This window comes from Schistocerca gregaria, chromosome 11, assembly GCF_023897955.1.
Source record: "Schistocerca gregaria isolate iqSchGreg1 chromosome 11, iqSchGreg1.2, whole genome shotgun sequence".
Taxonomy (NCBI): Eukaryota; Metazoa; Arthropoda; class Insecta; order Orthoptera; family Acrididae; genus Schistocerca; species Schistocerca gregaria.
The window spans coordinates 148,277,389-148,293,825 of NC_064930.1; the positions used below are offsets into that span (position 1 = coordinate 148,277,389).

Below are 16,437 nucleotides of genomic sequence, written 5' to 3' on the forward strand. Positions count from 1 at the left end.
CTGTGGGCCATTTTAGCTGCATCTATTTTATTACTGTACTATTTTCAGCGTAAGTAAACTACTGCAAGAAATTCAAATAGTTCGGAATGAGAAACAGGTGCGCCTATGAATATGTGTTTGGTCTGTATTAGGTCATACATGCTGCACAGGAAATGCCGCTAACATATTGAATTATTCTTTAAACTTGGGAAGATTTCTCTATCTGTGTCCAGTCTCGAAAAAATGGATTGTATATAACATACTGTTTCAGCTGCACAACAATGAAATATTCATAACACCCCTTGCATTTCATGAATGGTTTGAGATACTGAAAGGAAATTTTGATAAATTATAGCATGATAAGAGAGAGTATTTTGTCATATGGTTAATTTGCGAAACGTATTTACCTACCACATTGTTGAAGTATTTACAGACTTTTTCAATGAACAATGATTTTTAAGGGTCATTGGTAGGAAGTGAAATGACAGTTGTAGTGGGTTTCGTAACAACATAGGTGAAAGAATTATTAGTTGAGTTACGAGAATGAGCTTTTCATAAATTGATCAGTCTTGTACCAGCTGCAGATTTATTATTAAATTGTTTCAGGATTCTGTGACAATTACAACTGCAGTGAAATGTTAGTGAGATGAATATCTTGAACCCTAAAATAAGCAAATTCAACAGGGCATGAAGGAAAGATAGGTATTAATGAAAATAATGTAACTAATGGGGGAAGGGGGGGGGGGGAGGTTAGCCAAACATACAACCATCAACAAATTAATAAGATGTAAGAACTCTAGCTCAGAAAGTTGAAAAAACACCACCATTATTTATGGTGTAAATGACTTAAAATAACCTTTATTCCTCAAAACAACTACCTGATACCATAATGAGATATAAGAAATCAAAATAATGAAAAATGTGTGTTATTGATGATGACTTGAATTAAACTATGTAGCCCAATACAACTACTACCTGATGCCAGAACATATTATATATGTATTCTTGCCAGTATACATCTGTTCATCGCATTTTTCTATTACAGTTCAGTGACCTTAACAACTGTGCACATTTATAAGACTCAAAATGCTGTGTGGGCAACACAACAGCTAACAGTATTGTATAAGTCTGCAGCTGCTGTGAAACATTTTGTCAAGTTTTAGAGCATTAAATCTGTTCTTGGAGCATGTATTTACAGCTCGCTCACAAACGTCAGTACGCAATTGATTGACAAACTTCATTCGTTATGACAACCTACAAAATTGCACTTTTTCCACATCATTGTAATTTCATTCCCCTTCAGTGGCTAGCAGGTAGGAACCTCAAAACTTTCCCCTTCACAGTAGTGCAGTCTGCAAGGTGTCTGAGAAGTGCTGTCGCTGAGCGTCATGTGTCACGTCAAAGTACTACACAGTGGGTTGTGTCAATAAATGTGACACTATTATCCAGAACAGATTCTCAGAGCAAAAGAACAGTCTCGGAGTAAGTTTTTAATTTCGTACGAATAAAAAGTTCGAAGCATATTTTCTGACTAAGGAGTGCTTCTTCGTTATCACCCCTCCTTCCGAGTCAGTTCTCAGCAAGGTGATTAAAATCTGACCCCTTTGGTTCTCATGTTTACATTTGTATGCCTTAATTTTGTTCTGATTGTGTTTGTGAAGTGAAAGTGTGTGTTGTGTTCACAAGTTGGAGGACTCGGAATTGCACTGGTTAGTATAATAAAAGATTATCCAGTCATTGTTCCCAAATCTCAAATGCCTATTACTAGGAAAAAGGAAAATCTGAAAGCTTTACATAAATTCAATGTCGAGTTTTGGAAAAGACATTACAGATAGACGCATATTTTTTTAAAAAAGTGTGCAGCATGAAGTATGATTTAAGTATAAATGGATTTAAAGAAGACAGGGAATGTGAAATAGTATTTAAAAAGTGGGAGGACGTTTTTGATGGGGTTGACTGCAACCCTATGATATAGTGTTAGCATTTCTGATAAGTTTTTCCCCCTCACCCCTCATTTATTATTATGTGCTTAACACATTTTTATTATAAATTAACAAACTATTTGTTTTTATTCTGCATAAGTGAAATTACATTTGGTAAAAGTTGACGATCTGTGATGAGGGTGAAGAATCTGCATCACACCTAATCTTCAGTACAACTAGATCTGAAGAAATTGTCTCTAACAAAAAGTGGTAAAGGGACTCCTTGCACTATTTGAGGGCATTGGTTGGCTTTGATGGATATACAGGGAGCGATACTGCACAATAAACTCAGTTTCGGTGTGGGCAGTGGCAGGTTAGACCTAAGCTGTTTTAGCTTACCTGTCAAAATCAAATCAAAAGTTGACTAACATATTTCAGTAAACCTAGTGCAGTGGAGCATGCATGAAATTGGACAGACCGCTCCCATGTTCTGATAATCCTGCTTGCTACATGTACTCATTTGAAAAAAAGTTGTGACACACACTATTACTGTTTTTCTTTTTCGTTTGTTTCAGGGGCTTTTGCAACAGGGGCACCAGCATCGACAAGTGTGCCGTACCCAGAGGGTAATTTCAAAGTTGTGGTATCCCACAATTCTGATGCTATTTTCTTTGATCCGCACGCATTTTTACAAATGTCACCAATTGTAGTTGAAGATCTGTCAGATGTAGTAGGCTCTAAAGTGACAGTCATTGCTTTGTCTCCTCTTTTGGTTACAAAATGATGGTTATTAACTGCAGAGACTGGTTTTGCTCTACCTTCTTGATGTTTTAAAGCAAAAACAATGAAAATTCATGTGAGTGGAAGGAAAAGAGAAATAGTGGTTTACATTTCCTTATGTAACAAAGAACAATTTTATTTTCTTCACATCTGATATTTTGTTATGTGATATTTGTAAAATCAAAAATTAATTTTTAAGTTAAATGTTTGTTGTACATCGTCATAAATGCATATCCTCTTAAAGAAATGATTGAGTTCAAATTTCTTTTCAGTGAAGGAATAAGAATAACATGTTCCAAATTGAAATGTTAAAAGTTAAATGATTTATGCTTTTATTTACTGTGATTTCTGACAATTACCTTCACCACACCTTTGAAACAATTTTTGGTAAAGTAGTACAAAAAGAATAATATGCTTCTGTCTGAAATATTAAAGGTTAAAGAGTTTGTACACTTATGTACTGAAGTATTTGGTAAATACCTTCACCACACGCTTGACACAATTTTTGGTAAAGTAGAACTGTAAGAATAACATGTACCTGTTGGAGATGTTACAGCTTAAACAATTTTTGATGAAAGTAAAATTAGGGAGAGAGGAGGAAGAAAACACTAAATTGCATATTCTTATGTGAGAGCAGAACAAATTTTTTTTATTTCCTTGAAAATGGTATTTTGTTGTATTTGAAGAAGTAAAAATTATTTTATTTACAAAAAACACATGTATTATTTTTATTTCTACAGTGTTTGGAACAAACTCCCACACGCTACAGTTGACATATTACACTAACAATATCCAGTTTTCTGTTTGCATTGAGTACATGTACGATTGCTGTTTCCTCTTCTCCCGGTAATGGAAGATCGTTATCTTTACTACGTGCATCAGGATTATCATCCCCAGTTTGTTTTGCTAGAGTGTGCAAAACAAAACAGGCTACGATCGCTGGAGATTTTTTTTGGGCAACACTTATTTTGTTTTGCAGACCTGGGAATGCCTTTTCAGCTGTCCAAAGCACCATTCGATTACCACCCTTCCCGTATAATGAAATCTGTTGTACTCCCTCTCATCAGATGTTTCAGGATTTTGGAACGGTGTCATAAACCACAGTGCTGCACCATATCCCTCAGCTCCTAGAAGTAAACCATTGCACATTTTCTCATCGGGAATGCGTCCGAGTTCCTCATTGCCCTAGCATCGTGTACCGTGTCAGGCCTCGAAGCAGCAAGACTAATGTACACTCCACTGTAACCACGTGTCACCTGCACAGTTGTGGAAGGAAAACCTCTTCAGTTAAGGTGACCCATTATCTTGGAAACTTTTTAAGACTCCAACTTACAATTTTCCATAATTATTGAATGCGACGTTCTAGATACACTGGAATAGAATTATTACTAAAATTGTCTCACCATCTGTGACATGGTCGCGTATACAAACAGTGATCCAATACTGTCAAATGTTTTTTATTTCAGTCTTTGATCACAATACGAATTCTTTAGATGATGACTGGTTTCAGTCTGTAATGACCATCCTCAGATCTTTTTTACGCCACGTCCCAAAGTGATAAGGCCACATGCAATGACATCGTCAAAACGTATAAATATAATCGGCATAGTATCGTCACATAGATCTAAAATAAGGTGCAGAATAGGCTGCATCGTCCACACTTCTCCACAACATCAAGTCTTTCATAGTTCCCACCATTAAAATTTATTACAGCATCAGACACTGCTAACTTTAGAGTCATAAAGCCAACAAATACATTTTTAGGCACACAGCACCACACAACATTATTGGAGAACTTGTTCACATTCTGGGCCTTCCGATGTAAACACTTCCTTAGTAGTTAAGGATTTGCCAAATCTCTGTAAATAGGTTTGATTGCCTCCATTACTGCCAAAGGAAGAGAACGTTTATGTGTAAATTCGTGCAGGCTGTCAGAAAATCCATGTCCCTGTATTTACACCAAGTGTTTGTGGAGGTGGACACAAAGCACGACATGGCTTTTGTTGTTCTGCTTCACTGTACAACCTTGGCGGTACTTGCTGAGAACTTCAGTATCCAAAACTTTTCCGGTGTCAATACTTATTGCAGATGATTTTTAGAACTAAACCCATGCTTTTTCCAGGATCCGTCCACAGCAATGCTGATGTCTGTGTCAGCTTCATTTTGTCCAACAGCTTCTGATGTAGCAGCAACCTTCTAGACTCTGTAGTTCCCAAGATATGACTGCTCAACTGCAGCAGTCTACGCGTAGCTGCAAAATTTGACAGTCACACGTCAACATTCAAAATATTATTTGAACATCTCACAATTGTCTAACTTTAATGTATTATATACCAAAATGTTCTGGAAAGAACAAAGTACATTATGGAGTAGAAAACAGAAAATATCAGATTTCTACAAATTTCATGTACGATGTCCCCTTAATTTATTAATCTCCAAGTGCAGAAGGTTTCATTATTGGTACTTTTGTGCAATCGAGGGCCCCCACCACCCGTGGAAACTGGTATCTCGACGGCCGCTTAACTTTTGCTGTTTTTAGTTCGTTTACCTTTCTCTGAAATTGGATCTGCAACAGGGTTTCTTCTGTTACTTTTGCTGAAGAACATATGAAAATGTTAGCCACACAGTTGTCTAGTGTGTTCCTAAGTCTTCTACACAAGCCTGAAATCTCCGCTCTGCTAAATGGCACAAAAATGTTTTTATTTTAGATTCGTTGGAAAGGCACACCTTTTTTCGTGAAGAAAGTTATTTGTGAATTGAATAAAGTTTTCACTGTCAAATCTGTATAAACTACAGTTTTTTCTTCTGTGTTCCTTTGTGCTGCATATATCTTTTTGCCTTTCGAGCACCATAAGTTTGCTGTTTTCACTAAGAACACTTGGTAACACTTAAACAAAGCATAACTTACTCAGCTCGAAGTATGCTACGGAACTCACTTCAGAAAAATGGAGAATGTTCCCCACTCATGAGAAACTTTTCTAGTTTTATTGGTACAAAATTGGAGAATGATCTCGACATTGAGCAACTTTTCCCCACACTTTTACTCGAGCTGAGAACATTCTCTGGTGAAGTGTATTTGCAGACTTACTTTACTTGTGAAAACCTAAGAATATTCTCTGAAATTCAGAGTGTAAAGTATTTCTCTGTTCTGTTCGTGTGACCCGATGTATTTCAAGTAGCGGTTTCATAGAAGATTTGACAGAAAGGAAAATAAATTCTTTTCGTCAGAAAGGGTTGTGCAGATTCAGTGATACCAGTACAGATTACTGAAGACTTCGTGTATCATTTCAATTGTTGGCATTGCATGTTTTGGTCCAGAGACTCAAGCACAGAACAGTTGAATGCATTGCAACTCTATTGTGAATTATCGAGTCAGATGACATTTTTTGTTCTTCTTCTTCTTTTTGTGACTTGAGCTGGCTGTGGATTTAAATGTGGTCACCTAGAATGTATTTAATGCTGTAGAACCTCTGCAAGTGCTTCGTAACAGACTTGGGGAAAATGCTACATTTATAGATGGCTTGGTGATATTTTGCACCCTATAGGGCAAAGGCCTCGGATACGACCGACCGATTTGGCAGCTCACTTGTGCACAACCTAAAATAGAAGACTCAAACATATTATGACTCGACAGAAAACTGAGCATTTTTCATCACCATATACACTGACAGAAAAAGCGTCACAACACCAAAAAATGTAGAGTAATGAAATTCCGGGAATACATTTGTGTAGGTAACATGTGTAAGTGATCAACATTGAAAGAGCACACGTTAATGTAAGCACAATATAAACCACTGTAAATGTGAATTACTGGTACATTAATAACAGGTGTAACCGCCAAAATTTTGAATGTGAGAATGCAGACGAGCATGCTTCTTGTTGTTCAGGTGCCGGATGTCAATTTGTGGGCTGGAGTTCCACGCCTGTCGCACTCGATCGGTCGATGTAGGGACGGTTCGTGACAGTTGTGGACCACTCTGGAGTTGTCGTCTGATGACGCCCCGTATTTGTTCAACTGGAGACAGATCTGGGATCGAGCCTGCCGAGGCAACATGCTGACACACTGTAGACTGTGTCGGTGTCATAGCGGTATATTGGTGATATCGTGTTGGACAACAGCCCCTGGAATGCTGTTCACGAATGTCGCATCTATACTCTGCAAGCCACTGTGAGGTGCACGTCAGAGGGTATTTCCCATTGTACCGGTTATTTGGATTTCTTCCTGCTTCATTCATGTTTGGAGTGCGAGAAGAATGACTTATCCTCACGATCCCTGTGTGTGTGATACATAGAGGTTTGTAGTATATTCCTAGAGTAATACACTAGTGGCCATTAAAATTGCTACACCAAGAAGAAATGTAGATGATGAACGGGTATTCATTGGACAAATATATCAGACTAGAACTGACGTGTGATTACATTTTCATGCAGTTTGGGTTCATAGATCCTGAGACATCAGTATCCAGAACAACCACCTCTGGCCGTAATAACGGCCTCGATACGCCTGTGCATTGACTCAAACAGAGCTCGGACAGCGTGTACAGGCACAGCTGCCTGTGCAGCCTCAACACGATACCACAGTTCATCGAGAGTAGTGACTGGCGTATTGTGAGAAGCCAGTTGCTCGGCCACCATTGACCAGACGTCTTCAATTGGTGAGAAATATGGAGAATGAGCTGGCAGTCGAACACCTTCTGTATCCAGGAAGGCCCGTACAGGACCTGCAACATGCAGTTGTGCATTATCCTGCTGAAATGTAGGGGTCTGCAGGGATCGAATGAAGGGTAGAGCCACGGGTCGTAACACATGTATGGCGATGACGAATACACATTCAACGGGATGTTGCCAAACACAGATGCGACCATCGTGATGCTGTAAACAGAACGTGGATTCATCTGAAAACATGACGTTTTGCCATTCGTGCACCCAGGTTCATCATTGAGTACACCATGGCAGGTGCTCCTGTCTGTGATGCAGCGTCAAGAGTAACCGCAGCCACAGTCTCCGAGCTGATAGTCCGTGCTGCTGGAAAGGTCGTCGAACTGTTCTTGCAGATGGTTGTCGTCTTGCAAACGTCCCCATCTGGTGACTCGGGGATCGAGACGTGGCTGCACGATCCTTTACATCCATGCAGGTAAGATGCCTGTCATCTCGACTGCTAGTGATACGAGGCCGTTGGGATCCTGCACGGCATTCTGTATTACCCTCCTGTTCTGTATTACCCTCCTGAACGAACCGTTTCCGTATTCTGCTAACAGTCATCGGATCTCGACTGTCGCGAGCAGCAATGTCGTGATACGATAAACCGCAATCGCGACAGGCTGCAATCCGACATTTATCAAAGTCGGAAACGTGATGGTACGAATTTCTCCTCCTTACACGAGGCATCACAACAACGTTTCAGGAGGCAACGCCGGTCAACTGCTGTTTGTGTATGAGAAATCGGTTGGAAACTGTCCTCGTGTCAGCACGTTGTAGGTGTTGCCACTGACGCCAACCTTGTGTAAATGCTCGGAAAAGCTAATCATTAGCATAGCACAGCATCTTCTTCCTGTCGGTTAAGTTTTGCATCTGTAGTATGTCATCGTCATGGTGTAGCAATTTTAATGGCCAGTAGTGTATTTCAAGCCGTTTCTTGAAACTTGGTTAACAGACTCTCTCGTGATAGTTTGTCTATCTTCAGGGATCTTCCAGTTAAGTTCCGTCAGTATCCCTGTGACACTTTTTCACGGATGAAACAAACCGGTGACTATTTGTGCCTTCCTCCTCTGTATACATTCAATATCCCCCGTTAGTCCTATCTGGTATGGTTCCCACTCATTTCAGCAACTTTCTAGAACCACTTGCATGAGTGATTTGTAAGCAGTCTCCTGTGTAAACTGATTGCACTTCCACAATATTCTAGCAGTAAACCAGAGGCCACCACCTGCTTTTCTCAGGACTGAACCTATGTGATCATTCAATGTGATATCCCTACAAAGTGTTTCACACAGGTATTTGTATGGGCTGCCAGATTGAGACAGTAACTCACCGATATTATAGCCGTAGGATACTATTTTTTTCGTGTTGTGAAGTGCAAAATTTTACATTTCTGCACATTTAGAGCAAGATGCCAATCTCTGCACCATGTTGATATCTTATCAAGATCTAACTGAATGTTTATGCAGCTCCTCTCAGATAGTACTCCATTATAGATAACTGCATCCTCTGCAAAAAGCCTGATTATACTGTTTACATAGTCTGCAGTGTCATTAACACACAACGCGAACAGCAAGTGTCCCAACACACTACCTGGGGCACACCCGAAGTTTCTTCATCTGACGCTGACACTTCATCCAAGGCTACACGCTGCGTCCTCCCTACAAAACGTTCCTCTAACCAGTCACAAATTTTGATCGTATTTTTGACAATAAGCATTGGTGTGGTACCGAGTCAAATGCTTTTCAGAAATCGAGAAATACTGCATCAACCTGGTTGCTGTGAGCCGAAGATTTCAGTATGTCCTGTGAGAAAAGTGCAAGTTGGGTTGCAGACGGTCAGTGTTTTCGAAGGTATTTCTATTCAAGATACCTCATTATGTCTGAGCTTGGAAAATGTTCTAAGATTCTACTACAAATCGATGTCAAGGATATTGGACAGTAGTTTTGTGGATCACTTCTACCACCCTTCTTGAAGATGGGTGCAACCTGTGCCTTTTTTCAAGAACTGGGCACGTAATTTTGTTTGAGGAATCTACACTCAATTATATTTAGAAGAGGGGCTAACTCATCTGCAAATTCAGTATAGAATCTGATGGGGATTTCATTTGACCCCGGAGCTTCATTCGTGTTTAATGATTCCGATAGTTTTCCAACACCAGTGACACTAATACTGAGGGACTATTCTCCTGGGTTTTCCTTTGTAAAGCGACATTTGAAAATGGAGTTAAGCATTTATGCTTTCGCTTTGCTACCCACAATTTTAATTCTTGTCTCATTTGTAGGGACTGCACACTAACTTTGGTGCCACCAACAGTTTTTAAGTACGAGTGGAATTGCCCGCCCGGTTAGCCGTGCGGTATAACACACTGCTTTCTGGGCGGGAAGGCATGCCGGTCCCCGGCACAAATCTGCCCGACAGATTAGTGGCGAGGTCAGGTGTGCCGGCCAGTCTGCGGATGGCTTTTAAGGCAGTTTTCCATCTACCTCTGCAAATGCGGGCCGGTCCCCCTTATTCCGCCTCAGTTACACTGTGTCGGCGATTGCTGCGCAAACACTTTCTCCACGTATGCGTACACCGTAATTACTCTACCACGCAAACACTGGGATTACACTCGTCTGGTGTGATACATTTCTGGAAGGTGGGGGGGGGTTCCACTGGGGGCCGAACCAAACAATAACCCTGGGTTCGGTGTGGGGCGGCGGTGGGGTGAGTGGAGTGCTGTAGCCTGTTGTGGTGCTATGAACAACTGAGGGCTATGGCAGGGACGAAACCTCTCCGTCGTTACTAGGTCCCCAGTTCCATACGATACAACACAATAACCAGTATTTATTTGAGATCTGTGAAAGATCACTTGACAATATTATGCTACAGTAGTTATTGAAATATCACGCATTGCACTCTTAACAACCAAATGTGTTTCATTTAGCCCATCTCTATCTATAGCTCTACGCTTCCTTTTACAAGTATTATGCAGCAATCTGTTTCCTTAAAAGTTTCTTTACACTAACAGTATACCGTTGAGGTTCTTTCACATTATGAACTCTTCTACTGGGTACATATCTATCCAGTACACGATCAACTATTCTTTTAAACTCGAGCCAGAGTTCCTGTTTCAAGTTACTCTTTGAATTATGACACTACTGATTTTTTATCTAGTTTAATTAACATATATACCTTTCCGATTCTTTTGGACATCCTTTGTGCTTTGGTAATCATTGTCGCCACAACTGCATCACGGTCACCGATACCAGTTTCGATGTGGACTCCTTGACGAGGGCAGGTCTCTGGAATGAGATTTTCACTCTGCAGCGGGGTGTGCACTGGCATATTAAAACTGGGTGGCGGACCGAGACTCAAACTCGGGAGCTCTGCCTTTCGTGGGCGAGTGCTCTACCGACTGAGCTACCTGAACACGACTCGCCACCCGTCCTCACAGCTTTAATTCCGCCAGTACCTCGTCTCCTACTTTCCAAACTTCACAGAAGTTCTCCTGAAAACCTTGAAGAAGTAGCACTCTTGAAAGAAAGGATATTGTGGAGACACGGCTCAGCCACAGCCTGGGGGATGTTTCCAGGATGAGATTTTCACTCTGCAGCAGTGTGTGTGCCGATACGAAACTTCCTGGCAGATTAAAACTGTGTGCCGGACCGAGACTCGAACTCGGGACCTTCGCTTTTCGCGGGCTCATGCTCTACCGTGCACACGCCCGCGAAAGGCAGAGGTCCCGAGTTCGAGTCTCGGTCTGGCACACAGCTTTAAGGTGCCACGAAGTTTCGTATGAGGGCAGGTCTATTTATTGCCATTAGATTTAGTATATTTCCATTATGAGTGGGGTTCCAGATAGTTTCTGAGAAGGCATTTAGTAATGTTTCACAGAATGTCTTGTCACACCCACCTCTGCCAAAGCTGCAGTTTTGCCAAGTAATTGTTGGACGATTAAGGTCTCCACCAATGTTTACTGTACGACTGGGGAACTTACGTCCAAGAGAACTGAGTTTCTCTGTAAAGTTTTCGGTTACATCAGGAAATGAGTCTGTTGTGTGATAGGAGGATCCAATTATCATTTTATGGCCACCCGTCATACTGTGTATTGTTCAAACAATCACATATGCAGCTTAAATTTCTACCTCGGTGGATTTGATTTTCTTGTCTACTGTGACAAATACACCACCTCTATTCCACATCTACCTATCCTGTCGATATACACTTAAAACTTTTCCCAAAAATGCCACTACTGTCAGTTTCGGGATTCACCCAGACGTCAGCACAAGAGCTCGAATTGTCAGGCTGCTGTACAAATTTGCAGGCAGGGAGTGTGAGATAACCACGAGAACACTCTCGCCGTCATACGAAATCGCACCCCGGACCGGGCGTACGTCCGACGTGTCGAGCAGGCAGACAGGTCGGCCGCAGGCTTTCCCTGACCGACAGTAGGCTATCACTGATGCCGAGGCAACACTGGCTCCCAATGGTAAACACGACAGACCCCTGCCTGCCCTCTACTGGGTTCTCACTTGATGCTACTGAAGTGTAGGCAGTGGGCACGACCACTTCTGCCACCAAATCTGTAGGTGGCTGCAGTGGGCTAGATGGCTGAGCGGTGACCTCTCCAGTTGTCAGGATGCTAGGAAATGACTGTGGACGCGTCAGAGACGCCAGAGATACAGTATTAATTCGTAACACCTTTATCCCTGCCGAGTACAGTGTGGCTCGGTGATATCGACGACCTTCCCCCGAGTCCTCGCCGACTCGTGGCGATGACACCAGATCCGTGCCGCACAGTCGTGCTAGCGCAGCGCCCCGACGTAGCGGAGGAATGTCCTTACTTCGGCTGCGCACGGATGGCGGCGTCGAGCTGGCCGGCCAGCTCGGCTGCGGACAGCAAGCTGCTGTACGTGGAGGCTCCGGGTCGGAGTCCTGGTGCTGTCAGCACGAAAGGTGTTCTCGTAGTGCAGAGTGTACTCTGTCCCACGCCGTCTTCTTCCCTGCTCCTCCCGGTCGCTCGTCCGCAGTGGACTGGCGGAACGGGTCGCAGTCCCCCAGCGTCGTCGGCTCACCCCGTTGTGACGGCGGGTGCACGGGGCCTAGGCCCCGCACGATCTCGACGGCGGCTCACTCATATGGTCAACACTGGCGGCGAGCGAGTCTGCTCCGATGTCTACTAATCCCTAGTTGACGATTGACAGCGGGAGCAGAGAGGACCGGAGCTGGTACTGTCCCCTCACGTCTGCTGCCGGATGGGCCGCCCTTACCGCAACATCTCCTCAATAAATAGTAATGTGTCGATCACCGAGCTGAGCGCTACGCAACGACCCGGTACACGTCTAACTGCGAGTGCCTTGTCCCTATCGAAGCTGGGGTATTTAAAGGAAGCACGAGTGACGACCTGACGTCGTGCTCGTTTGTAATGATCGCATTCGTACCACTTATACTGCCGATTCGCCTGTCGTACTCGCTCCTCAGGTGTTCTCGCGACAGAGTTACGTGTTGCTTCGGCAGCCTTACACAAAGTTGTGAAATGCAATATAGCTGACACTATACCTCCGTCTTACACTCTACAAAAGTCTCCGTCTAACACGAACCTGCGTGCTAACCATTTCTCTCTCGCCTGCCGTGTATAACCGGACCGTTGCCCGTGCCTGGCGACACATTCCGTAATTGTGCAATCCTCTTAGCTCTCGCCTAACCTACTGCCTCTGGCTCTCTGCATAGGCAACAAAACCTTGACAATATTCCACGTTTCCAACTCTTTACTATTGCGCGACACTACAGAACTTGTAGACAGTGGCGTTTGAGGTCAGTGGGATGGTTGCTGCAGAACATCTGCCCCGGAGCTGACTTTCGAGTAACCGATTTGCAACAGTTCGTTGTGTCACTGTGGTGTCAAATGCTGACTGATCAAATTGCTTCAAATTGCTGATGTAGCTCGAGAACAACGCGCCACAGCCGCACACTGAACACGACGGTCTTTCCTCTCGGTAGTGCCACGTGACCTGCCCAAGTCTCACTGCAACATTGCAGGAGTATCGTCCAGCTCCTTGTAGCCCTACTACGATAGTGGCATCTCTCTCGTCTTAAAGGCATTCTTGACTAACGTGAACGCACCGTGTGCAATATCAAAGGTAACTAACACAGCTGTTACAGTGTCTATTCGAAGAAACCCGATTTGCACCCTCGTAGTGTCGCTGCTAGCAATACTGTTACACGAATGGTGCAAAATCTGGGCAGACGTCATCTTTCAGATGTAGAAACAGGTCCATCGAGCAGAGAATCTGTTAGATTTTTGGACATAATTGGCAGTTGTTTTTTTCCCATTTGTGTTTGCTTCCGCATCCAGATGGGTAGTGATAGTACGGTTAATAGAACAATATATCAATAAGGAGTTATAACAAAATAGACAGCACGAATTAGTGAAGAATTATTGTATGAAAACAATTCACAGTAAGGTTTCTGTGAATAGGAGCATTCTGTGCGTATTATCGCATAAGGGAGAGAAACTAAAGGTTGTCACAGTTGGTAGTATACGTCAAATTGTGCATTCATTGGAATGTTACCAGTGGTGTTTGCTGTTGGGAAGTTTTTAACCAGAGTATCAATTCGGTGATCTGCCAGTTGCACGTCTCTAATGACCACCAGATCTCTCTTTCTGCACTTATGTCACTCCTCGATGTTGTGGTCCTGCTGTGCATTGCCACTCATAGCTATATCAAACTTCCTTACCGTCTAAAGTAGCGGTCTCCAAATTACAACCCGTGGGCCGAAAACGGCCCGCGTTAGCTGGCCGGACATCCCCGGTGTCCGGCCTTCCAAATATTTGAGGTGGTGCCTATACTGCCAACAATTGAGTTTCGAAGCCTATCGCGACCGATGCACTGCGCCATTGTCGGAGCTCTATAGTTACAAAGCGGAAGGTCACGGTTAAACTTGTGGCTATCCACAATAAACAGACAGACCGTTTTTTGTGTGATAGTGAAAAAAGAACAGTTAACAGACTCGTTTGCTGAAAACATTTTAAGTAAAAAAAATTCTTTGCATTTTATTCTACTCACGAGTCTGGTGCAAGTATTTCAAATGTACGCCACTTCGGCGACTAGCCTTAGTAATCAGTCATCACGGAAGATGATTCTTAAGCGAGGTTTCACTTTCTTTTGATTACGTTGTAAAATACACATAGCAAGTAAATCGTATAAAATATTTTTTTTAGCTGTTTCCGCAACCTTAGATTTTTGCGATTTCATCTTTCCTTTACCCTTACATTACGGTGATCGTGGAGTGCTATGGTGCTTTAATCCCACTAGGTAGATCTTGGCCCTTATGACTTCGTGGAGGAGTCAATGTGGCCCGTGGACTAAAAAGTTTGGAGATCCCTGGTCTAAAGGAAAGCACTGTGATAATGGAAGATTATGTTTGCTACCCACTACAAAACCACATAACTACTTCTTTTCAAAAGCCTTATGTATTTGACAGTCCCAATAATACTTTCAACATACCAGTTAAACATTCTTATTTGAACTTTTAATAAGCAGAATTGTTGACAGATTCTTATTATCCAAAAATCAAGATGTACGTATGTAATTAATTAACGCACTGGCATCCACGGACCCCCAAGTTGCGACGTCGGAGTGTAATTGGCTCCTCCCCACCAGAAAAGACTCGCCCTCAGTTGTGCCTCGTGGCTGTACGGTGCTCACATTTGCATCTCTGCGCATAAATAAAAACTGCGCGCACAGTATACGGTCTTTCCTCTGTCACTACCACCGTAAAATAAGGTTCCTACACATCTTTCGTGGCACAGTAGAAAGGGAGTGGGACACGTCACTGCCTCGAATAGCAGCATATACCACCACTTCCTGCACGGCACAATGTTCCATCACAGCATCCGAAAAATTGTTGTATAAAGGTTTCTTGTGCTTGTAAGAAACTGACGATTAATTTGATCCCTGGCATATTGTATAACTGACTTGCTGAAAAATTGCCAGTTGCTCCAAAATAGTAAACTGACAAATTCAGTATCCTGAGAACATTTTAAACCCATACAAGTTTTGTCTGATACTGTATATCTGGAGTGGACAGACAAATACTGTAATGTGTGTTGGCACGTGGATAGATAACAGAGGTCAACTGTCTCGCAAGGTCGAAGGTCGGCGCTTCAAAACTGCAGTCTGCAGCGGGGATTGCACAGCTGCAGTGATAATTGGCAGCTTAATTTGTGATCAACTTTCAGCATTGATTTTTCAGACAGTGCATGATAACCACCAAAATTAATTCTCAAAAAAGAAATATTTTTAAATGTCAACAAAGGCTTGTTTTCTGCCAGATCCTTGGAAGGAGCAATGTTGTTGCCTGAAGACTGCTGTCGTTACATATTCTCGGTGCTGCGAGTGTGTTCGCTTTGAACGATTACGGCAAGTACTGTCCGTTTAGCTCTCTGAAGGAAACTGAGGACATGTGACAGACTGGGTAAAAGAGCTGTTGCAAAGCAACCGGCATTAAATTTTTAATTCTTTAGTAATTAAAGTCATTTGAGAAATTTGTTTGCCTATGTTGTTGTTGTTATTTCTTATTAGGTTACTTATGTTGTTAAACCTCCTACTACTACCAGTTTAGAATGGGGGGGGGGGGGGGGGGAATTTAAACGAAACGGCAGCGCACACTGTCGGAAAAAATACCAGTACAGGCATTTAGAGGTTTCAGATTCACTCAAGATTCATTGTTGCAACAGTGCGTATGGAGTACATAAAATGATGACATTTACAGGTCAGTAGCAGAGCAATTTTTTGGTACCAGACATTGACCCGTGCCGAATCATCCATATTAACATGTGGTGTAGCCTCTGCACGTGGCAATGGAGGTGCCGACTGTGGCGTCCACCCGATGATACAGATGGTGAATACTGTCCTGGAATATGTTATGCCATGCCTGCTCAAGATGTTCGTGTAGTTCGGTAAGAGTAGCCGGTCGACAACTCCCGAGAGTCTACTCTCATCTCGTTACACCTCCCACCTGCTCGATTGCAGACGAGTATGGAGATCGTGCCGGCCGGGGGTGCACGTCT

General features: G+C 42.8%; 1 protein-coding gene across 11 annotated transcripts in view; it reads left to right on the forward strand.

The window, feature by feature from the left end:
* LOC126294986 (zinc finger protein 45-like) overlaps nt 1–16,437 on the forward strand; it is a 92,617-nt gene that overhangs the window by 23,920 nt on the left and 52,260 nt on the right. For 10 of the 11 annotated variants that reach the window (XM_049987224.1, XM_049987223.1, XM_049987226.1 and 7 more), the window contains one exon: nt 2,477–2,527. The gene's annotated coding sequence lies outside the window, so the exon portion shown is untranslated. Of the gene's footprint in view, nt 1–2,476; nt 3,398–16,437 lie in introns of those variants that run through there. The other variant, XR_007552374.1, reaches the window with a different exon arrangement.